We start from the raw sequence: 21857 nt of genomic DNA, 5'->3' as shown, positions 1-21857 counted from the left end.
CCGGCGCGCCGTCAGGATGGCCGAGCGGTCTAAGGCGCTGCGTTCAGGTCGCAGTCTCCCCTGGAGGCGTGGGTTCGAATCCCACTCCTGACAACCCGACCTTTTGGCCCGCCCGCCGGAGGGCAACGCCCATCGCAACCCTGGAGCACCTTTGGTCGGTTCCTGCCTTGAGCCCTTGCCCACTCTCCAAACTCCAGCCCCCTTGAAGCAAGCCTCCAAAACGCCGCCGCTTCTCAGGCACGTCCCTTCTTCCTGCCCACCCGCCGGCCGTCGCAGAAACAGCCCAGGACCATGCGCCAGCGCCCGCGACCCTTTACCGATTGCCCTTCGGACAGACGCACTCCCCACCACCTCACACGCCCTCTTCCCTGGCCCCACACACACAGCGAGCGACCGCGACCACCTTCCACGCTCTTCCCTACCTATCTCCTCCGCCCGCCTTCTCCTCACTCGCCCAAACAGACGCAGCCCAGACTCTGCCCCTATTCCTCCTTTTCCCGCCTTCCTCCCACCGGCCTCCGCCCAGCGCCCAGGGCCCAGCGCCCACCGCCTTGAATCGCCGCTGCGCTGCCCAGAGGCCTCCGGCGTGCACAGCCCGCTCGGTTTCACCCTCCAACCTCTGACCGCCGAACAGCAGCGAGCGAGCGACCCGCTCTTGGAGCCGCGCACACTTCTCCCACCACAGGCACGCCATCCAACATCCTGCCCTTTCCTCCGGTACCCCTCGGACCCCGCCTGCGCATTCCACTCTCCCGACGCCCTAGGCAGGTCGCCGATCTCACCTCGCTACTTGTGCTCCCTTCCCGCTAACACCTGCCTGCCGGCCCACCTGCAGCCGGGACGCCTGCCGGCCAGAGGCAGCGGGATCCCTGCACACAGCCTGGCAGGCGAGTCCGTACCCGGAAAGATAGCCAACGAGGAATCACGAGCGGAAGCCCTAGATCCCCGTCACGCGCCCACAAACGCCAGGCCCCGCCGGGACAGCTCTGCGCCACACCACACCGCATCCCCACGCGGGAAGCCGCGGCCTGGGCCGTCCCAGCCACACCCAGCGCGCCTTCTCCCGGGTCAGCCAGCTGCGGCTCTGCCAAAGCGCTCCTCCGCTCCTTTCTGGCGCTCCAGCCTCCCTGCCAGCCCATCGGGGCCGGACCCCGAGTGCGAGCCGGTGGCCTGGGTCAGAGCGCAGAAGCGAGGCGCCCACGGACTTGGTCTGCGTTTCTGAGCCGCACGCGGCGGCTGCGAGACCCGTCCCCCATCGCCGCCCCCGCTCGCTGACACGCTGACACACCCACCCCCACACCCACCCGCAGCTGACACAAGCGAGAAGGCCAGCCCGGCCGGAACAACAACAACAACAACAACAACAACAACAACAAAGAAAACAAAACAAAACAAACACAAAAGAAAAACTCTGGGTCTGGGCCGGGGATCCGCGCTCAGCAAGGCCCGCCACAGCTCAGCTGCCCACACGGGGCATTCGGGCGCGGGCCACGGCTGGTCCTTCCCCTGGCCACCCCGGCGGGCAGTCTCTGGGCTCTGGGCGGCAGAGAAAGCGCAAGACGGGAGGAGTCGGCCTCTCTCCCTCCGCTCTCCCTCCGCGCCGCGCCCCAGGTCCCTCGACGTGACGGGAGCCTCCCCTTCTGCTCGCCCCGTCGGGCCAGCCTCTCGTGGACGCCCCAATGGGACGGAGACCCACGGCAGGCGGTGACCAGTGAACGGCGGCTGGTGGCGAGTTCCGCTGTGCCAGCTTCCGTTGGCGTTTACCATCGGTGCATGGGTGGTTCAGTGGTAGAATTCTCGCCTGCCACGCGGGAGGCCCGGGTTCGATTCCCGGCCCATGCAGCACGCCCTCCCATTTTGGTGCTGCTGCTGCTCCAAATGGAGCTGCGCTCGCCTCTGCCGCCTCCTTACACTCCGGGCGCGCCAGCGTGTCCTGCAACGGCTGCGCTCCCACGCGCGATGCCCCTCTGCCCTTTCTTCCGTGCCTCTCTCCACTGACTTGCGGGTGAGGCTGACCCCTCCCCCCTTCCTTGGTAAAAACAACCCCTCCAAACACGAAAGCACGCCAGACACCAGCCCTTGGCAACCTCCTGGTCCTGTTTCTCTTCACTACCCTGCCACCACCTCTGCCCGACGCATTTCACTTCAAGGAATATCGCCAGGCACCACGGGCTTGCACCCACTCGCCCCACCTCTTCTCTTCACCCTTCACCACCTCTACCTCTTGGTCTCTCTCTCTCCCCCTCGATGGCTCCCCACATCCAGAAAATGTTGCCATGGTTGCCCTTCCATCCTGAAGACGGCTTATTTATGTCTGGGGTCCAGTTGCATTCCCTACCCCTTCGGGACGCGGGACGTGGCCTCCAGTCGCTCTGTCACGATGTCTGCCCCACCCTGGGCTGCTTGTCACCTCACCCCAGCCCCACTCCGTATTCTGACTGCCCAGCCCAAGCAGCATCCCAGTCTCCCCGGCGGGGATCCCCCTTGACCACACAGACTTCCTTCCTTCCAAGACCCACCCGCTGACAATGTACTCTTCCGTCCAGCCTTCAGGCTCAGCCCTCCCTCCGCCGTCTTTTTCTCACCCCAACCGCCTTTTCACTCACACACACACAGACACACACACACATTCTCACTCCCTCTCTCTCTCTGTCTCACTGGGTCTCCAGCTCTCTCTCGCGCTCTCTCTCTCTCTCTCTCTCTCTCTCTCTCTGTGACTCTATCTCTCTGTCTCTCTCTCTCTCTCGCACATCCAGCTCTCCCTCTCGCCGTCAATGCCCCTCTCTCACACGACTCATATCCCTCAACCCTGGCCTCCTTCAGGCTCTTCAGACACATGGCAGCTCCGCCACCAGCTGCGATCCCTCCGACCGCATGGGCAGCCCGCGAGGTGCCCTAACGCCCCAGGCCTCTGCACGACTTCCGTTTGACTGGATAGCCTCACTCCCAGACCTTGCCAGCCAGTCCTCTGCACCCCCTGGACACCCTGGACTCTTTCTTCCAGCTCCCAGCACACGACATGCTTCTCTCCTTTCCTTGGTGTCAGCCCCTTGCCCCGGGCTGGGCTGGACGCCAGCCACGGGAACGGACACCTTCGTCCATCACTGTCACCCGCTGACATCCACCCACATCGCCCTGGCAAGCAAGCCAGCCTCCCGTGGGGATGGCAAACCTCTCCATCCCCGATAGGGTCTGGTCTCTCTCTGCAGGTGATCCGACTGTGCCAAGATCCCACGAATGACACGGGACAGCTTTGTGCAGTTGGTTGGACCTCTACTTTGCCCCTAAAGAGAGTATTGGCAAGAAGTCGACTGACCTCTGCCATTGACTCGGGGAATCAGCCAAACAGTAAGATCAATACGGGTTGAATAGAGGGTTGGAGAACTGGGCTCATCTGTGCTAAGGAGGGGATGGGAAGAAAGTTCCACAGCGAATCTTGGCGTTGGGGATAGGTACCGTCTCCACATGTTCCTTGACACTTGGAGAGAAGATCGAGAGCGTAGGTCAGGCAATGGGAAGCAAACCTCGGCTACAAGTCTATCATGAACCCCAACTCCGCACATGTGGCTTTGGTCAGCTTGGCTGTTGGGTTTTCCCCACCAGCTCCTGCGTCCTCCACGCTTCAATGCCCGTGGCCAGGTTGGTCCAAATAACGGGACCTCTCGAGAGTCGTTTTCACATCCAGAATAGGCGAGAATCTCAAACCTGTCAACAGTGAGTGGGAGCACGTGTACACACGTGCGCGTGTATGTTGCGGGAAGTCAGGGACCCCGAACGGAGGGGCCGGCTGGAGCTGGGGCAGAGGAACATAAATTGTGAAGATTTCATTTCTATATGGACATTTATGGGTTCCCAAATAATACTTTTATAATTCCTTATGCCTGTCTTTGCTTTAATCTCTGAATCCTGTTATCTTCGTAAGCTGAGGATGGACGTCACCTCAGGACCACGGTGATAATTGGGGTAACTGTACAAATTGACTGTAAAACATGTGTGTTTGAACAATATGAAATCAGTGCACCTTGAGAAAGAATAGAATAACAGCGATTTTTAGGGAACAAGGGAAGACAGCCATAAGGTCTGACTGACTGCGGGGTCGGGCAAAAAGCGCCGTAGTTTTCTTCTTGCAGAGAGCCCATAAGCGGACGTGCAAGTAGGGAAGATACCGCTAAATTCTTTTCCTAGCAAGGAATATTGAGATTAATACTCTGGGAAGGGAATGCATTCCTGGTGGGAGGTCTATAAACAGCCGCTCTGGGAACGGCTGTCCTATGCGGTCGAGATAAGGCCTGAGACACGCCCTGGTCTCCTGCAGTACCATCAGGCTTATCAGGGCGGGGAAAAACTGCGCCCTGCTGCGTTTGTGGTCAGGCCGGTTGTCTGCTCTCGAACCCCGTTTTCTGTTGTTTGAGATGTTTATCAAGACAATACGTGCACCGCTGAACGTAGACCCTTATCAATAAATCTGCTTTTGCCCTTTGCCCTGTTCCCTCAGAAGCATGCGATCTGTGTTCTGCTTTTTGCCCTTCGAAGCATGTGATCTTTGTACCTACTCCCCGTTCGTACACCCCCTCCCCTTTTGAAAGCCTTAACAAAAACTTGCCGGTTTTGAGGCTCGGGTGGGCATCACGGTCCTACCGATATGTGATGTCACCCCCGGCGGCCCAGCTGTCAAATTCCTCTCTTTGTACTCTCCCTCTTTATTTCTCAGCCGGCCGGCACTTACGGAAAATAGAAGGAACCTACGCCGAAATATCGGGGGCGGGTTCCCCCGATAGGTGTATGAAGAAAATGCTCACCGTCACCCATCGTCGGGGAAATGCAAATGAAAACCACGAGGAGCTGTCATCTTACCCCGCTTAGGATGGCTATCATTAAAGCCGGAGGGAAAATAACCAACCCTGGCGACGAGGTAGACAAAAGGCAAGACTTAGACCCCGTCGGCGGAAAGGCGAATAAGTACAGCCGCCAGGAAAAACGGCATGGAGATATCTGAAAACAAAATGCAACAAACTGACAAACAAACAAAACCCCACCCCAACCCTACCCTGCCACCTCCCCCCAACCCCTCGCACACAGATAATTCAAGGTAGAGCTACCTTTGGGCCCGGCAATCCCGCGGATGGGTGTTTAACCAAAGCACCAGGAAATCTGAATTTCCGAGGGATACCTGCACCCCCATGTTTACTGCAGCACTGTTCACAATTGCAGAAACGTCGAATCAACCTAAGTGTCCATCGGCCGGGAAATGGATTAACGAAAACGTGGCATGTGGACACCATGGAATACGATTTGGCCATAGAAAGGAAGGAAATCCTCTCGTCTGCAGCAACAGAGGTGGAACTAAAGGTCACGATGTAACCTCAAATGAGCCGGGCACAGAAAGACACGGAGGGCAGGTTCTGATTCCAATCGTGGGAATTGAACAATCAGAAAGTTCACCTTGTGGAGGTAGAGAGCAGAACGATAGACACCAGAGGCTGGAGAGGGTGGGTGGGTGACTGGGGTGAAGAGAGGTTGGCGAAATGGGTACGAGCATGCGTTTCGACGGAGGCAATACGTTCTAATAATGTTCCATGGCAGAGTGGGGCCACTAGGGGTCACAACGATGTATTAGCGTGTGTTTCAGAGCTGGAAGACAGCACCTGAGGTGTTCCCAACAGGTAGAGATGACAGATACCCACGGGATGGATGCCCTACATCCCCTCAGTTGATCATCGATCGCCACGCAATCTACACGTGTTACCGCATGTCACAGGAGTCCCATCAATATCATGTCCGCATGAAGAAAAACATAATCATGCTACAAGGGCGATTGTCACAGCTCTGGCTCCCCAGCGCCATGGCCCGTGGTCTCGGCTCCTCAAGTTCCGCTGCCATTTCTACCAAAGCCGCTGACACCCGTGGAGCCCAGTCACGGATCCCGCGCTCCAAGGGTCTGGCACGCCTTGGAAAAGCCAGTGCGCTTGCTGGCATGAGTGGCTCTGGCACGTGGCCCAAACGCTGGGCGCAGATCCCCCGCAGCCGAGAGAGAAGTGGCCCGTCAGCCACCCGGCTTGGCTTGGCGGAAGCCGCTCTGCTCGAGAGTCCTGGCCCATTCCGTGGCCAGACGAGGGTGCGAGGTGGGCGGCGGCGGCCGCGGTAGTGGCCGCGGTCACCTGGCGGCCATGGGAGGAGAAAGCCTGACCCGGCCGGTGGGCCTTGCCACTGAGAAAGAGTGGGAGGGAGGCGAGCACCTGACAAGGAAGAACTGTGACGCGGATGTTGCGAAGGTGGCGCCAGCGAGGCCAAAAGGACGGAGGGGTGGAGGTAGGCTGGGAGGTGGGGGCGCACGTGGAGGCCGCCGGAGGTTGTGGCTGGGGCGCCTGAGAAGCGAGGGAGCCTGTTGGTCAAAAGGGGAGGTGTGAAGGGGCCTGGCAGTTGGCAGGCAGAGCCAAAGAAGGAAGGCTTCCCTGACCGGGAATCGAACCCGGGCCGCGGCGGTGAGAGCGCCGAATCCTAACCACTAGACCACCAGGGAGAGACGGCCTTCAGGGCCCGGCTTGGGCCTCCTGGCCCCAGCGCCTGTGGCCCCAGCATTGGGCGCTACCTTGGCGCCTGTCCCCTGCTTCCCTTTAAAACAAACACCCGCAACCAGCCCCGGAGACGCGGGCGGCAACCCGCCCGCCCCAACCAGCAGCTCTGGCCCTGTTCGCAGCACACCCTCCAAACACCGCGCCCCTCCTTCCCGGGCGCACACGCACGCAGCCCCTGGCCAAGCTCCGACACGAGCCCCGCGCCGGGGACCTCCGCAAAAGGTCGGCCCGCTGCGTTGGCCGGGAATCGAACCCGGGTCAACTGCTTGGAAGGCAGCTATGCTCACCACTATACCACCAACGCCGCACGGCGCGGGCAGCCCCGCCACGCCGGCCCGGGGCTCCCACGAGCGCGCCGCCCACGCCCGGCGCAGCAGCGCCCCGACGCCCCGGCCGTCCGCCTGCCCGCCCGCAGCTCCGCGCTGCCACGGCCCCGCCAAAGGCCGGCCCGCGCCCCACCGGTGCAAGGCGAGCGCGGCTGCCCCGTTCCGCCCCCGTTCTGCGTCTGGGGGCGCTCTCGCTCCCTCGCAGACCGGGGCCGCCGGAGTCCTTCTCCACCAGGTGTCCGGGGGGCACACGGCCGGCGTCCACAGGGTCCTCAACTCCTCCGCCTCCCACCGACCGCCGCCGGGCCCTGTGCCAAGTGGCAGAAAGCCTCTTCCCACAACCACTTTGGGCCGGCAGCTCGCTGGGCGCCCTGGGGGCCAGAGGAGGCCGCCCGGCTGTGGCGATCAAGCGGCGGGCGAGAAGAAAAGGGAGGAGGCCAAGGGGGCCCCTGAGGCCAAGGGGGCCCAGAGGGCCCAGGGGGCCAAGGGGCCAGGCAGGTCAGGCCCGGGATGGCGCCCTGCGACTAGCTGGAGGGCGGAGGAAGGAGAAGGAGGGCCCACAGGCTGGGTCCGAGGCGGCGGCCCTAAAAGGACTGCTGCCTCCCCGTCGGGGAATCGAACCCCGGTCTCCCGCGTGACAGGCGGGGATACTCACCACTATACTAACGAGGACGACGGCCACGGTCGCCGGGACGCCAGACCCCACTCCGACCGCGGACGCCTAGCCCTGCCTTGATCCCCTCCCCCGACCGCAGGGGCCCCGCGCCTGCTCGCCCTCCACCCGCCACCCGCCACCCGCCACCCGCCACCGTTGGCGCGGCCTACCCCGACACCCAACAAAGCACCCTGCGGTCCCCACTGGGACCCGGAGCCGGACCCCGACAGCTACCGGAGCGGCGTGGAACCTCCCCTTGCGCCCTGCCTGCCGTCTCCAGCGCGGGGATCGCGCCGGCAGGAAGAGGCTGCGGGCGAAACAGCCAGGCTGCTGCTCCTAGGACGTGGTGGGCGCGCGCCCTGCGGGGTTCCGCCAGCGGAGGCGCGGGCGCGGGGGCGGGCGGCGGCGCCCGGCCCGACGCGGACCGTTTGGGTCCGGGGTGGGGACGCGGAGGCGTCCACGCCAACGCCGGCCGGCTCCGTTCACTCGGCGCCCGCTCCGGCCCCGCGGTCCGTCGGTTGCGCACCGAACCCAGGCAGGCGCCGGCCAAGGGCGCCGGCGTTCGCGCCGGGTCCCAGCCAGGCGAGCGGCGACGCGCCCCGGCGCGCCGTCAGGATGGCCGAGCGGTCTAAGGCGCTGCGTTCAGGTCGCAGTCTCCCCTGGAGGCGTGGGTTCGAATCCCACTCCTGACAACCCGACCTTTTGGCCCGCCCGCCGGAGGGCAACGCCCATCGCAACCCTGGAGCACCTTTGGTCGGTTCCTGCCTTGAGCCCTTGCCCACTCTCCAAACTCCAGCCCCCTTGAAGCAAGCCTCCAAAACGCCGCCGCTTCTCAGGCACGTCCCTTCTTCCTGCCCACCCGCCGGCCGTCGCAGAAACAGCCCAGGACCATGCGCCAGCGCCCGCGACCCTTTACCGATTGCCCTTCGGACAGACGCACTCCCCACCACCTCACACGCCCTCTTCCCTGGCCCCACACACACAGCGAGCGACCGCGACCACCTTCCACGCTCTTCCCTACCTATCTCCTCCGCCCGCCTTCTCCTCACTCGCCCAAACAGACGCAGCCCAGACTCTGCCCCTATTCCTCCTTTTCCCGCCTTCCTCCCACCGGCCTCCGCCCAGCGCCCAGGGCCCAGCGCCCACCGCCTTGAATCGCCGCTGCGCTGCCCAGAGGCCTCCGGCGTGCACAGCCCGCTCGGTTTCACCCTCCAACCTCTGACCGCCGAACAGCAGCGAGCGAGCGACCCGCTCTTGGAGCCGCGCACACTTCTCCCACCACAGGCACGCCATCCAACATCCTGCCCTTTCCTCCGGTACCCCTCGGACCCCGCCTGCGCATTCCACTCTCCCGACGCCCTAGGCAGGTCGCCGATCTCACCTCGCTACTTGTGCTCCCTTCCCGCTAACACCTGCCTGCCGGCCCACCTGCAGCCGGGACGCCTGCCGGCCAGAGGCAGCGGGATCCCTGCACACAGCCTGGCAGGCGAGTCCGTACCCGGAAAGATAGCCAACGAGGAATCACGAGCGGAAGCCCTAGATCCCCGTCACGCGCCCACAAACGCCAGGCCCCGCCGGGACAGCTCTGCGCCACACCACACCGCATCCCCACGCGGGAAGCCGCGGCCTGGGCCGTCCCAGCCACACCCAGCGCGCCTTCTCCCGGGTCAGCCAGCTGCGGCTCTGCCAAAGCGCTCCTCCGCTCCTTTCTGGCGCTCCAGCCTCCCTGCCAGCCCATCGGGGCCGGACCCCGAGTGCGAGCCGGTGGCCTGGGTCAGAGCGCAGAAGCGAGGCGCCCACGGACTTGGTCTGCGTTTCTGAGCCGCACGCGGCGGCTGCGAGACCCGTCCCCCATCGCCGCCCCCGCTCGCTGACACGCTGACACACCCACCCCCACACCCACCCGCAGCTGACACAAGCGAGAAGGCCAGCCCGGCCGGAACAACAACAACAACAACAACAACAACAACAACAAAGAAAACAAAACAAAACAAACACAAAAGAAAAACTCTGGGTCTGGGCCGGGGATCCGCGCTCAGCAAGGCCCGCCACAGCTCAGCTGCCCACACGGGGCATTCGGGCGCGGGCCACGGCTGGTCCTTCCCCTGGCCACCCCGGCGGGCAGTCTCTGGGCTCTGGGCGGCAGAGAAAGCGCAAGACGGGAGGAGTCGGCCTCTCTCCCTCCGCTCTCCCTCCGCGCCGCGCCCCAGGTCCCTCGACGTGACGGGAGCCTCCCCTTCTGCTCGCCCCGTCGGGCCAGCCTCTCGTGGACGCCCCAATGGGACGGAGACCCACGGCAGGCGGTGACCAGTGAACGGCGGCTGGTGGCGAGTTCCGCTGTGCCAGCTTCCGTTGGCGTTTACCATCGGTGCATGGGTGGTTCAGTGGTAGAATTCTCGCCTGCCACGCGGGAGGCCCGGGTTCGATTCCCGGCCCATGCAGCACGCCCTCCCATTTTGGTGCTGCTGCTGCTCCAAATGGAGCTGCGCTCGCCTCTGCCGCCTCCTTACACTCCGGGCGCGCCAGCGTGTCCTGCAACGGCTGCGCTCCCACGCGCGATGCCCCTCTGCCCTTTCTTCCGTGCCTCTCTCCACTGACTTGCGGGTGAGGCTGACCCCTCCCCCCTTCCTTGGTAAAAACAACCCCTCCAAACACGAAAGCACGCCAGACACCAGCCCTTGGCAACCTCCTGGTCCTGTTTCTCTTCACTACCCTGCCACCACCTCTGCCCGACGCATTTCACTTCAAGGAATATCGCCAGGCACCACGGGCTTGCACCCACTCGCCCCACCTCTTCTCTTCACCCTTCACCACCTCTACCTCTTGGTCTCTCTCTCTCCCCCTCGATGGCTCCCCACATCCAGAAAATGTTGCCATGGTTGCCCTTCCATCCTGAAGACGGCTTATTTATGTCTGGGGTCCAGTTGCATTCCCTACCCCTTCGGGACGCGGGACGTGGCCTCCAGTCGCTCTGTCACGATGTCTGCCCCACCCTGGGCTGCTTGTCACCTCACCCCAGCCCCACTCCGTATTCTGACTGCCCAGCCCAAGCAGCATCCCAGTCTCCCCGGCGGGGATCCCCCTTGACCACACAGACTTCCTTCCTTCCAAGACCCACCCGCTGACAATGTACTCTTCCGTCCAGCCTTCAGGCTCAGCCCTCCCTCCGCCGTCTTTTTCTCACCCCAACCGCCTTTTCACTCACACACACACAGACACACACACACATTCTCACTCCCTCTCTCTCTCTGTCTCACTGGGTCTCCAGCTCTCTCTCGCGCGCTCTCTCTCTCTCTCTCTCTCTCTCTCTCTCTGTGACTCTATCTCTCTGTCTCTCTCTCTCTCGCACATCCAGCTCTCCCTCTCGCCGTCAATGCCCCTCTCTCACACGACTCATATCCCTCAACCCTGGCCTCCTTCAGGCTCTTCAGACACATGGCAGCTCCGCCACCAGCTGCGATCCCTCCGACCGCATGGGCAGCCCGCGAGGTGCCCTAACGCCCCAGGCCTCTGCACGACTTCCGTTTGACTGGATAGCCTCACTCCCAGACCTTGCCAGCCAGTCCTCTGCACCCCCTGGACACCCTGGACTCTTTCTTCCAGCTCCCAGCACACGACATGCTTCTCTCCTTTCCTTGGTGTCAGCCCCTTGCCCCGGGCTGGGCTGGACGCCAGCCACGGGAACGGACACCTTCGTCCATCACTGTCACCCGCTGACATCCACCCACATCGCCCTGGCAAGCAAGCCAGCCTCCCGTGGGGATGGCAAACCTCTCCATCCCCGATAGGGTCTGGTCTCTCTCTGCAGGTGATCCGACTGTGCCAAGATCCCACGAATGACACGGGACAGCTTTGTGCAGTTGGTTGGACCTCTACTTTGCCCCTAAAGAGAGTATTGGCAAGAAGTCGACTGACCTCTGCCATTGACTCGGGGAATCAGCCAAACAGTAAGATCAATACGGGTTGAATAGAGGGTTGGAGAACTGGGCTCATCTGTGCTAAGGAGGGGATGGGAAGAAAGTTCCACAGCGAATCTTGGCGTTGGGGATAGGTACCGTCTCCACATGTTCCTTGACACTTGGAGAGAAGATCGAGAGCGTAGGTCAGGCAATGGGAAGCAAACCTCGGCTACAAGTCTATCATGAACCCCAACTCCGCACATGTGGCTTTGGTCAGCTTGGCTGTTGGGTTTTCCCCACCAGCTCCTGCGTCCTCCACGCTTCAATGCCCGTGGCCAGGTTGGTCCAAATAACGGGACCTCTCGAGAGTCGTTTTCACATCCAGAATAGGCGAGAATCTCAAACCTGTCAACAGTGAGTGGGAGCACGTGTACACACGTGCGCGTGTATGTTGCGGGAAGTCAGGGACCCCGAACGGAGGGGCCGGCTGGAGCTGGGGCAGAGGAACATAAATTGTGAAGATTTCATTTCTATATGGACATTTATGGGTTCCCAAATAATACTTTTATAATTCCTTATGCCTGTCTTTGCTTTAATCTCTGAATCCTGTTATCTTCGTAAGCTGAGGATGGACGTCACCTCAGGACCACGGTGATAATTGGGGTAACTGTACAAATTGACTGTAAAACATGTGTGTTTGAACAATATGAAATCAGTGCACCTTGAGAAAGAATAGAATAACAGCGATTTTTAGGGAACAAGGGAAGACAGCCATAAGGTCTGACTGACTGCGGGGTCGGGCAAAAAGCGCCGTAGTTTTCTTCTTGCAGAGAGCCCATAAGCGGACGTGCAAGTAGGGAAGATACCGCTAAATTCTTTTCCTAGCAAGGAATATTGAGATTAATACTCTGGGAAGGGAATGCATTCCTGGTGGGAGGTCTATAAACAGCCGCTCTGGGAACGGCTGTCCTATGCGGTCGAGATAAGGCCTGAGACACGCCCTGGTCTCCTGCAGTACCATCAGGCTTATCAGGGCGGGGAAAAACTGCGCCCTGCTGCGTTTGTGGTCAGGCCGGTTGTCTGCTCTCGAACCCCGTTTTCTGTTGTTTGAGATGTTTATCAAGACAATACGTGCACCGCTGAACGTAGACCCTTATCAATAAATCTGCTTTTGCCCTTTGCCCTGTTCCCTCAGAAGCATGCGATCTGTGTTCTGCTTTTTGCCCTTCGAAGCATGTGATCTTTGTACCTACTCCCCGTTCGTACACCCCCTCCCCTTTTGAAAGCCTTAACAAAAACTTGCCGGTTTTGAGGCTCGGGTGGGCATCACGGTCCTACCGATATGTGATGTCACCCCCGGCGGCCCAGCTGTCAAATTCCTCTCTTTGTACTCTCCCTCTTTATTTCTCAGCCGGCCGGCACTTACGGAAAATAGAAGGAACCTAGGCCGAAATATCGGGGGCGGGTTCCCCCGATAGGTGTATGAAGAAAATGCTCACCGTCACCCATCGTCGGGGAAATGCAAATGAAAACCACGAGGAGCTGTCATCTTACCCCGCTTAGGATGGCTATCATTAAAGCCGGAGGGAAAATAACCAACCCTGGCGACGAGGTAGACAAAAGGCAAGACTTAGACCCCGTCGGCGGAAAGGCGAATAAGTACAGCCGCCAGGAAAAACGGCATGGAGATATCTGAAAACAAAATGCAACAAACTGACAAACAAACAAAACCCCACCCCAACCCTACCCTGCCACCTCCCCCCAACCCCTCGCACACAGATAATTCAAGGTAGAGCTACCTTTGGGCCCGGCAATCCCGCGGATGGGTGTTTAACCAAAGCACCAGGAAATCTGAATTTCCGAGGGATACCTGCACCCCCATGTTTACTGCAGCACTGTTCACAATTGCAGAAACGTCGAATCAACCTAAGTGTCCATCGGCCGGGAAATGGATTAACGAAAACGTGGCATGTGGACACCATGGAATACGATTTGGCCATAGAAAGGAAGGAAATCCTCTCGTCTGCAGCAACAGAGGTGGAACTAAAGGTCACGATGTAACCTCAAATGAGCCGGGCACAGAAAGACACGGAGGGCAGGTTCTGATTCCAATCGTGGGAATTGAACAATCAGAAAGTTCACCTTGTGGAGGTAGAGAGCAGAACGATAGACACCAGAGGCTGGAGAGGGTGGGTGGGTGACTGGGGTGAAGAGAGGTTGGCGAAATGGGTACGAGCATGCGTTTCGACGGAGGCAATACGTTCTAATAATGTTCCATGGCAGAGTGGGGCCACTAGGGGTCACAACGATGTATTAGCGTGTGTTTCAGAGCTGGAAGACAGCACCTGAGGTGTTCCCAACAGGTAGAGATGACAGATACCCACGGGATGGATGCCCTACATCCCCTCAGTTGATCATCGATCGCCACGCAATCTACACGTGTTACCGCATGTCACAGGAGTCCCATCAATATCATGTCCGCATGAAGAAAAACATAATCATGCTACAAGGGCGATTGTCACAGCTCTGGCTCCCCAGCGCCATGGCCCGTGGTCTCGGCTCCTCAAGTTCCGCTGCCATTTCTACCAAAGCCGCTGACACCCGTGGAGCCCAGTCACGGATCCCGCGCTCCAAGGGTCTGGCACGCCTTGGAAAAGCCAGTGCGCTTGCTGGCATGAGTGGCTCTGGCACGTGGCCCAAACGCTGGGCGCAGATCCCCCGCAGCCGAGAGAGAAGTGGCCCGTCAGCCACCCGGCTTGGCTTGGCGGAAGCCGCTCTGCTCGAGAGTCCTGGCCCATTCCGTGGCCAGACGAGGGTGCGAGGTGGGCGGCGGCGGCGGCGGCGGTAGTGGCCGCGGTCACCTGGCGGCCATGGGAGGAGAAAGCCTGACCCGGCCGGTGGGCCTTGCCACTGAGAAAGAGTGGGAGGGAGGCGAGCACCTGACAAGGAAGAACTGTGACGCGGATGTTGCGAAGGTGGCGCCAGCGAGGCCAAAAGGACGGAGGGGTGGAGGTAGGCTGGGAGGTGGGGGCGCACGTGGAGGCCGCCGGAGGTTGTGGCTGGGGCGCCTGAGAAGCGAGGGAGCCTGTTGGTCAAAAGGGGAGGTGTGAAGGGGCCTGGCAGTTGGCAGGCAGAGCCAAAGAAGGAAGGCTTCCCTGACCGGGAATCGAACCCGGGCCGCGGCGGTGAGAGCGCCGAATCCTAACCACTAGACCACCAGGGAGAGACGGCCTTCAGGGCCCGGCTTGGGCCTCCTGGCCCCAGCGCCTGTGGCCCCAGCATTGGGCGCTACCTTGGCGCCTGTCCCCTGCTTCCCTTTAAAACAAACACCCGCAACCAGCCCCGGAGACGCGGGCGGCAACCCGCCCGCCCCAACCAGCAGCTCTGGCCCTGTTCGCAGCACACCCTCCAAACACCGCGCCCCTCCTTCCCGGGCGCACACGCACGCAGCCCCTGGCCAAGCTCCGACACGAGCCCCGCGCCGGGGACCTCCGCAAAAGGTCGGCCCGCTGCGTTGGCCGGGAATCGAACCCGGGTCAACTGCTTGGAAGGCAGCTATGCTCACCACTATACCACCAACGCCGCACGGCGCGGGCAGCCCCGCCACGCCGGCCCGGGGCTCCCACGAGCGCGCCGCCCACGCCCGGCGCAGCAGCGCCCCGACGCCCCGGCCGTCCGCCTGCCCGCCCGCAGCTCCGCGCTGCCACGGCCCCGCCAAAGGCCGGCCCGCGCCCCACCGGTGCAAGGCGAGCGCGGCTGCCCCGTTCCGCCCCCGTTCTGCGTCTGGGGGCGCTCTCGCTCCCTCGCAGACCGGGGCCGCCGGAGTCCTTCTCCACCAGGTGTCCGGGGGGCACACGGCCGGCGTCCACAGGGTCCTCAACTCCTCCGCCTCCCACCGACCGCCGCCGGGCCCTGTGCCAAGTGGCAGAAAGCCTCTTCCCACAACCACTTTGGGCCGGCAGCTCGCTGGGCGCCCTGGGGGCCAGAGGAGGCCGCCCGGCTGTGGCGATCAAGCGGCGGGCGAGAAGAAAAGGGAGGAGGCCAAGGGGGCCCCTGAGGCCAAGGGGGCCCAGAGGGCCCAGGGGGCCAAGGGGCCAGGCAGGTCAGGCCCGGGATGGCGCCCTGCGACTAGCTGGAGGGCGGAGGAAGGAGAAGGAGGGCCCACAGGCTGGGTCCGAGGCGGCGGCCCTAAAAGGACTGCTGCCTCCCCGTCGGGGAATCGAACCCCGGTCTCCCGCGTGACAGGCGGGGATACTCACCACTATACTAACGAGGACGACGGCCACGGTCGCCGGGACGCCAGACCCCACTCCGACCGCGGACGCCTAGCCCTGCCTTGATCCCCTCCCCCGACCGCAGGGGCCCCGCGCCTGCTCGCCCTCCACCCGCCACCCGCCACCCGCCACCCGCCACCGTTGGCGCGGCCTACCCCGACACCCAACAAAGCACCCTGCGGTCCCCACTGGGACCCGGAGCCGGACCCCGACAGCTACCGGAGCGGCGTGGAACCTCCCCTTGCGCCCTGCCTGCCGTCTCCAGCGCGGGGATCGCGCCGGCAGGAAGAGGCTGCGGGCGAAACAGCCAGGCTGCTGCTCCTAGGACGTGGTGGGCGCGCGCCCTGCGGGGTTCCGCCAGCGGAGGCGCGGGCGCGGGGGCGGGCGGCGGCGCCCGGCCCGACGCGGACCGTTTGGGTCCGGGGTGGGGACGCGGAGGCGTCCACGCCAACGCCGGCCGGCTCCGTTCACTCGGCGCCCGCTCCGGCCCCGCGGTCCGTCGGTTGCGCACCGAACCCAGGCAGGCGCCGGCCAAGGGCGCCGGCGTTCGCGCCGGGTCCCAGCCAGGCGAGCGGCGACGCGCCCCGGCGCGCCGTCAGGATGGCCGAGCGGTCTAAGGCGCTGCGTTCAGGTCGCAGTCTCCCCTGGAGGCGTGGGTTCGAATCCCACTCCTGACAACCCGACCTTTTGGCCCGCCCGCCGGAGGGCAACGCCCATCGCAACCCTGGAGCACCTTTGGTCGGTTCCTGCCTTGAGCCCTTGCCCACTCTCCAAACTCCAGCCCCCTTGAAGCAAGCCTCCAAAACGCCGCCGCTTCTCAGGCACGTCCCTTCTTCCTGCCCACCCGCCGGCCGTCGCAGAAACAGCCCAGGACCATGCGCCAGCGCCCGCGACCCTTTACCGATTGCCCTTCGGACAGACGCACTCCCCACCACCTCACACGCCCTCTTCCCTGGCCCCACACACACAGCGAGCGACCGCGACCACCTTCCACGCTCTTCCCTACCTATCTCCTCCGCCCGCCTTCTCCTCACTCGCCCAAACAGACGCAGCCCAGACTCTGCCCCTATTCCTCCTTTTCCCGCCTTCCTCCCACCGGCCTCCGCCCAGCGCCCAGGGCCCAGCGCCCACCGCCTTGAATCGCCGCTGCGCTGCCCAGAGGCCTCCGGCGTGCACAGCCCGCTCGGTTTCACCCTCCAACCTCTGACCGCCGAACAGCAGCGAGCGAGCGACCCGCTCTTGGAGCCGCGCACACTTCTCCCACCACAGGCACGCCATCCAACATCCTGCCCTTTCCTCCGGTACCCCTCGGACCCCGCCTGCGCATTCCACTCTCCCGACGCCCTAGGCAGGTCGCCGATCTCACCTCGCTACTTGTGCTCCCTTCCCGCTAACACCTGCCTGCCGGCCCACCTGCAGCCGGGACGCCTGCCGGCCAGAGGCAGCGGGATCCCTGCACACAGCCTGGCAGGCGAGTCCGTACCCGGAAAGATAGCCAACGAGGAATCACGAGCGGAAGCCCTAGATCCCCGTCACGCGCCCACAAACGCCAGGCCCCGCCGGGACAGCTCTGCGCCACACCACACCGCATCCCCACGCGGGAAGCCGCGGCCTGGGCCGTCCCAGCCACACCCAGCGCGCCTTCTCCCGGGTCAGCCAGCTGCGGCTCTGCCAAAGCGCTCCTCCGCTCCTTTCTGGCGCTCCAGCCTCCCTGCCAGCCCATCGGGGCCGGACCCCGAGTGCGAGCCGGTGGCCTGGGTCAGAGCGCAGAAGCGAGGCGCCCACGGACTTGGTCTGCGTTTCTGAGCCGCACGCGGCGGCTGCGAGACCCGTCCCCCATCGCCGCCCCCGCTCGCTGACACGCTGACACACCCACCCCCACACCCACCCGCAGCTGACACAAGCGAGAAGGCCAGCCCGGCCGGAACAACAACAACAACAACAACAACAACAACAACAAAGAAAACAAAACAAAACAAACACAAAAGAAAAACTCTGGGTCTGGGCCGGGGATCCGCGCTCAGCAAGGCCCGCCACAGCTCAGCTGCCCACACGGGGCATTCGGGCGCGGGCCACGGCTGGTCCTTCCCCTGGCCACCCCGGCGGGCAGTCTCTGGGCTCTGGGCGGCAGAGAAAGCGCAAGACGGGAGGAGTCGGCCTCTCTCCCTCCGCTCTCCCTCCGCGCCGCGCCCCAGGTCCCTCGACGTGACGGGAGCCTCCCCTTCTGCTCGCCCCGTCGGGCCAGCCTCTCGTGGACGCCCCAATGGGACGGAGACCCACGGCAGGCGGTGACCAGTGAACGGCGGCTGGTGGCGAGTTCCGCTGTGCCAGCTTCCGTTGGCGTTTACCATCGGTGCATGGGTGGTTCAGTGGTAGAATTCTCGCCTGCCACGCGGGAGGCCCGGGTTCGATTCCCGGCCCATGCAGCACGCCCTCCCATTTTGGTGCTGCTGCTGCTCCAAATGGAGCTGCGCTCGCCTCTGCCGCCTCCTTACACTCCGGGCGCGCCAGCGTGTCCTGCAACGGCTGCGCTCCCACGCGCGATGCCCCTCTGCCCTTTCTTCCGTGCCTCTCTCCACTGACTTGCGGGTGAGGCTGACCCCTCCCCCCTTCCTTGGTAAAAACAACCCCTCCAAACACGAAAGCACGCCAGACACCAGCCCTTGGCAACCTCCTGGTCCTGTTTCTCTTCACTACCCTGCCACCACCTCTGCCCGACGCATTTCACTTCAAGGAATATCGCCAGGCACCACGGGCTTGCACCCACTCGCCCCACCTCTTCTCTTCACCCTTCACCACCTCTACCTCTTGGTCTCTCTCTCTCCCCCTCGATGGCTCCCCACATCCAGAAAATGTTGCCATGGTTGCCCTTCCATCCTGAAGACGGCTTATTTATGTCTGGGGTCCAGTTGCATTCCCTACCCCTTCGGGACGCGGGACGTGGCCTCCAGTCGCTCTGTCACGATGTCTGCCCCACCCTGGGCTGCTTGTCACCTCACCCCAGCCCCACTCCGTATTCTGACTGCCCAGCCCAAGCAGCATCCCAGTCTCCCCGGCGGGGATCCCCCTTGACCACACAGACTTCCTTCCTTCCAAGACCCACCCGCTGACAATGTACTCTTCCGTCCAGCCTTCAGGCTCAGCCCTCCCTCCGCCGTCTTTTTCTCACCCCAACCGCCTTTTCACTCACACACACACAGACACACACACACATTCTCACTCCCTCTCTCTCTCTGTCTCACTGGGTCTCCAGCTCTCTCTCGCGCGCTCTCTCTCTCTCTCTCTCTCTCTCTCTCTCTGTGACTCTATCTCTCTGTCTCTCTCTCTCTCGCACATCCAGCTCTCCCTCTCGCCGTCAATGCCCCTCTCTCACACGACTCATATCCCTCAACCCTGGCCTCCTTCAGGCTCTTCAGACACATGGCAGCTCCGCCACCAGCTGCGATCCCTCCGACCGCATGGGCAGCCCGCGAGGTGCCCTAACGCCCCAGGCCTCTGCACGACTTCCGTTTGACTGGATAGCCTCACTCCCAGACCTTGCCAGCCAGTCCTCTGCACCCCCTGGACACCCTGGACTCTTTCTTCCAGCTCCCAGCACACGACATGCTTCTCTCCTTTCCTTGGTGTCAGCCCCTTGCCCCGGGCTGGGCTGGACGCCAGCCACGGGAACGGACACCTTCGTCCATCACTGTCACCCGCTGACATCCACCCACATCGCCCTGGCAAGCAAGCCAGCCTCCCGTGGGGATGGCAAACCTCTCCATCCCCGATAGGGTCTGGTCTCTCTCTGCAGGTGATCCGACTGTGCCAAGATCCCACGAATGACACGGGACAGCTTTGTGCAGTTGGTTGGACCTCTACTTTGCCCCTAAAGAGAGTATTGGCAAGAAGTCGACTGACCTCTGCCATTGACTCGGGGAATCAGCCAAACAGTAAGATCAATACGGGTTGAATAGAGGGTTGGAGAACTGGGCTCATCTGTGCTAAGGAGGGGATGGGAAGAAAGTTCCACAGCGAATCTTGGCGTTGGGGATAGGTACCGTCTCCACATGTTCCTTGACACTTGGAGAGAAGATCGAGAGCGTAGGTCAGGCAATGGGAAGCAAACCTCGGCTACAAGTCTATCATGAACCCCAACTCCGCACATGTGGCTTTGGTCAGCTTGGCTGTTGGGTTTTCCCCACCAGCTCCTGCGTCCTCCACGCTTCAATGCCCGTGGCCAGGTTGGTCCAAATAACGGGACCTCTCGAGAGTCGTTTTCACATCCAGAATAGGCGAGAATCTCAAACCTGTCAACAGTGAGTGGGAGCACGTGTACACACGTGCGCGTGTATGTTGCGGGAAGTCAGGGACCCCGAACGGAGGGGCCGGCTGGAGCTGGGGCAGAGGAACATAAATTGTGAAGATTTCATTTCTATATGGACATTTATGGGTTCCCAAATAATACTTTTATAATTCCTTATGCCTGTCTTTGCTTTAATCTCTGAATCCTGTTATCTTCGTAAGCTGAGGATGGACGTCACCTCAGGACCACGGTGATAATTGGGGTAACTGTACAAATTGACTGTAAAACATGTGTGTTTGAACAATATGAAATCAGTGCACCTTGAGAAAGAATAGAATAACAGCGATTTTTAGGGAACAAGGGAAGACAGCCATAAGGTCTGACTGACTGCGGGGTCGGGCAAAAAGCGCCGTAGTTTTCTTCTTGCAGAGAGCCCATAAGCGGACGTGCAAGTAGGGAAGATACCGCTAAATTCTTTTCCTAGCAAGGAATATTGAGATTAATACTCTGGGAAGGGAATGCATTCCTGGTGGGAGGTCTATAAACAGCCGCTCTGGGAACGGCTGTCCTATGCGGTCGAGATAAGGCCTGAGACACGCCCTGGTCTCCTGCAGTACCATCAGGCTTATCAGGGCGGGGAAAAACTGCGCCCTGCTGCGTTTGTGGTCAGGCCGGTTGTCTGCTCTCGAACCCCGTTTTCTGTTGTTTGAGATGTTTATCAAGACAATACGTGCACCGCTGAACGTAGACCCTTATCAATAAATCTGCTTTTGCCCTTTGCCCTGTTCCCTCAGAAGCATGCGATCTGTGTTCTGCTTTTTGCCCTTCGAAGCATGTGATCTTTGTACCTACTCCCCGTTCGTACACCCCCTCCCCTTTTGAAAGCCTTAACAAAAACTTGCCGGTTTTGAGGCTCGGGTGGGCATCACGGTCCTACCGATATGTGATGTCACCCCCGGCGGCCCAGCTGTCAAATTCCTCTCTTTGTACTCTCCCTCTTTATTTCTCAGCCGGCCGGCACTTACGGAAAATAGAAGGAACCTAGGCCGAAATATCGGGGGCGGGTTCCCCCGATAGGTGTATGAAGAAAATGCTCACCGTCACCCATCGTCGGGGAAATGCAAATGAAAACCACGAGGAGCTGTCATCTTACCCCGCTTAGGATGGCTATCATTAAAGCCGGAGGGAAAATAACCAACCCTGGCGACGAGGTAGACAAAAGGCAAGACTTAGACCCCGTCGGCGGAAAGGCGAATAAGTACAGCCGCCAGGAAAAACGGCATGGAGATATCTGAAAACAAAATGCAACAAACTGACAAACAAACAAAACCCCACCCCAACCCTACCCTGCCACCTCCCCCCAACCCCTCGCACACAGATAATTCAAGGTAGAGCTACCTTTGGGCCCGGCAATCCCGCGGATGGGTGTTTAACCAAAGCACCAGGAAATCTGAATTTCCGAGGGATACCTGCACCCCCATGTTTACTGCAGCACTGTTCACAATTGCAGAAACGTCGAATCAACCTAAGTGTCCATCGGCCGGGAAATGGATTAACGAAAACGTGGCATGTGGACACCATGGAATACGATTTGGCCATAGAAAGGAAGGAAATCCTCTCGTCTGCAGCAACAGAGGTGGAACTAAAGGTCACGATGTAACCTCAAATGAGCCGGGCACAGAAAGACACGGAGGGCAGGTTCTGATTCCAATCGTGGGAATTGAACAATCAGAAAGTTCACCTTGTGGAGGTAGAGAGCAGAACGATAGACACCAGAGGCTGGAGAGGGTGGGTGGGTGACTGGGGTGAAGAGAGGTTGGCGAAATGGGTACGAGCATGCGTT

The 21857-nt window shown here is 61.5% G+C and overlaps 12 non-coding genes across 12 annotated transcripts; 6 read left to right on the top strand and 6 right to left on the bottom strand.

Annotated features, from left to right (window-relative positions):
- Positions 1-10: 10 nt before the first annotated feature.
- TRNAL-CAG (transfer RNA leucine (anticodon CAG)) lies at positions 11-93 on the top strand. Its single transcript has one exon. It is a non-coding gene; the product is annotated as a tRNA-Leu (tRNA).
- Positions 94-1771: 1678 nt separating this feature from the next.
- TRNAG-GCC (transfer RNA glycine (anticodon GCC)) lies at positions 1772-1842 on the top strand. The gene has a single exon. It is a non-coding gene; the product is annotated as a tRNA-Gly (tRNA).
- Positions 1843-6448: 4606 nt separating this feature from the next.
- TRNAE-CUC (transfer RNA glutamic acid (anticodon CUC)) lies at positions 6449-6520 on the bottom strand. The gene has a single exon. It is a non-coding gene; the product is annotated as a tRNA-Glu (tRNA).
- Positions 6521-6807: 287 nt separating this feature from the next.
- Positions 6808-6879, bottom strand: TRNAG-UCC (transfer RNA glycine (anticodon UCC)). The gene has a single exon. It is a non-coding gene; the product is annotated as a tRNA-Gly (tRNA).
- Positions 6880-7501: 622 nt separating this feature from the next.
- On the bottom strand, positions 7502-7573 carry TRNAD-GUC (transfer RNA aspartic acid (anticodon GUC)). The gene has a single exon. It is a non-coding gene; the product is annotated as a tRNA-Asp (tRNA).
- Positions 7574-8165: 592 nt separating this feature from the next.
- On the top strand, positions 8166-8248 carry TRNAL-CAG (transfer RNA leucine (anticodon CAG)). The gene has a single exon. It is a non-coding gene; the product is annotated as a tRNA-Leu (tRNA).
- Positions 8249-9926: 1678 nt separating this feature from the next.
- On the top strand, positions 9927-9997 carry TRNAG-GCC (transfer RNA glycine (anticodon GCC)). The gene has a single exon. It is a non-coding gene; the product is annotated as a tRNA-Gly (tRNA).
- Positions 9998-14606: 4609 nt separating this feature from the next.
- TRNAE-CUC (transfer RNA glutamic acid (anticodon CUC)) lies at positions 14607-14678 on the bottom strand. The gene has a single exon. It is a non-coding gene; the product is annotated as a tRNA-Glu (tRNA).
- Positions 14679-14965: 287 nt separating this feature from the next.
- On the bottom strand, positions 14966-15037 carry TRNAG-UCC (transfer RNA glycine (anticodon UCC)). The gene has a single exon. It is a non-coding gene; the product is annotated as a tRNA-Gly (tRNA).
- A 622-nt stretch (positions 15038-15659) lies between these two features.
- On the bottom strand, positions 15660-15731 carry TRNAD-GUC (transfer RNA aspartic acid (anticodon GUC)). Its single transcript has one exon. It is a non-coding gene; the product is annotated as a tRNA-Asp (tRNA).
- A 592-nt stretch (positions 15732-16323) lies between these two features.
- Positions 16324-16406, top strand: TRNAL-CAG (transfer RNA leucine (anticodon CAG)). Its single transcript has one exon. It is a non-coding gene; the product is annotated as a tRNA-Leu (tRNA).
- Positions 16407-18084: 1678 nt separating this feature from the next.
- TRNAG-GCC (transfer RNA glycine (anticodon GCC)) lies at positions 18085-18155 on the top strand. Its single transcript has one exon. It is a non-coding gene; the product is annotated as a tRNA-Gly (tRNA).
- The last annotated feature ends 3702 nt before the right edge of the window (positions 18156-21857 follow it).

This window comes from Macaca mulatta, chromosome 1 (assembly GCF_049350105.2).
Source record: "Macaca mulatta isolate MMU2019108-1 chromosome 1, T2T-MMU8v2.0, whole genome shotgun sequence".
Lineage (NCBI taxonomy): Eukaryota > Metazoa > Chordata > Mammalia > Primates > Cercopithecidae > Macaca > Macaca mulatta.
The sequence above is the reverse complement of the archived record's forward strand: the minus strand, read 5'-3'. Positions and strand labels throughout refer to the sequence as shown.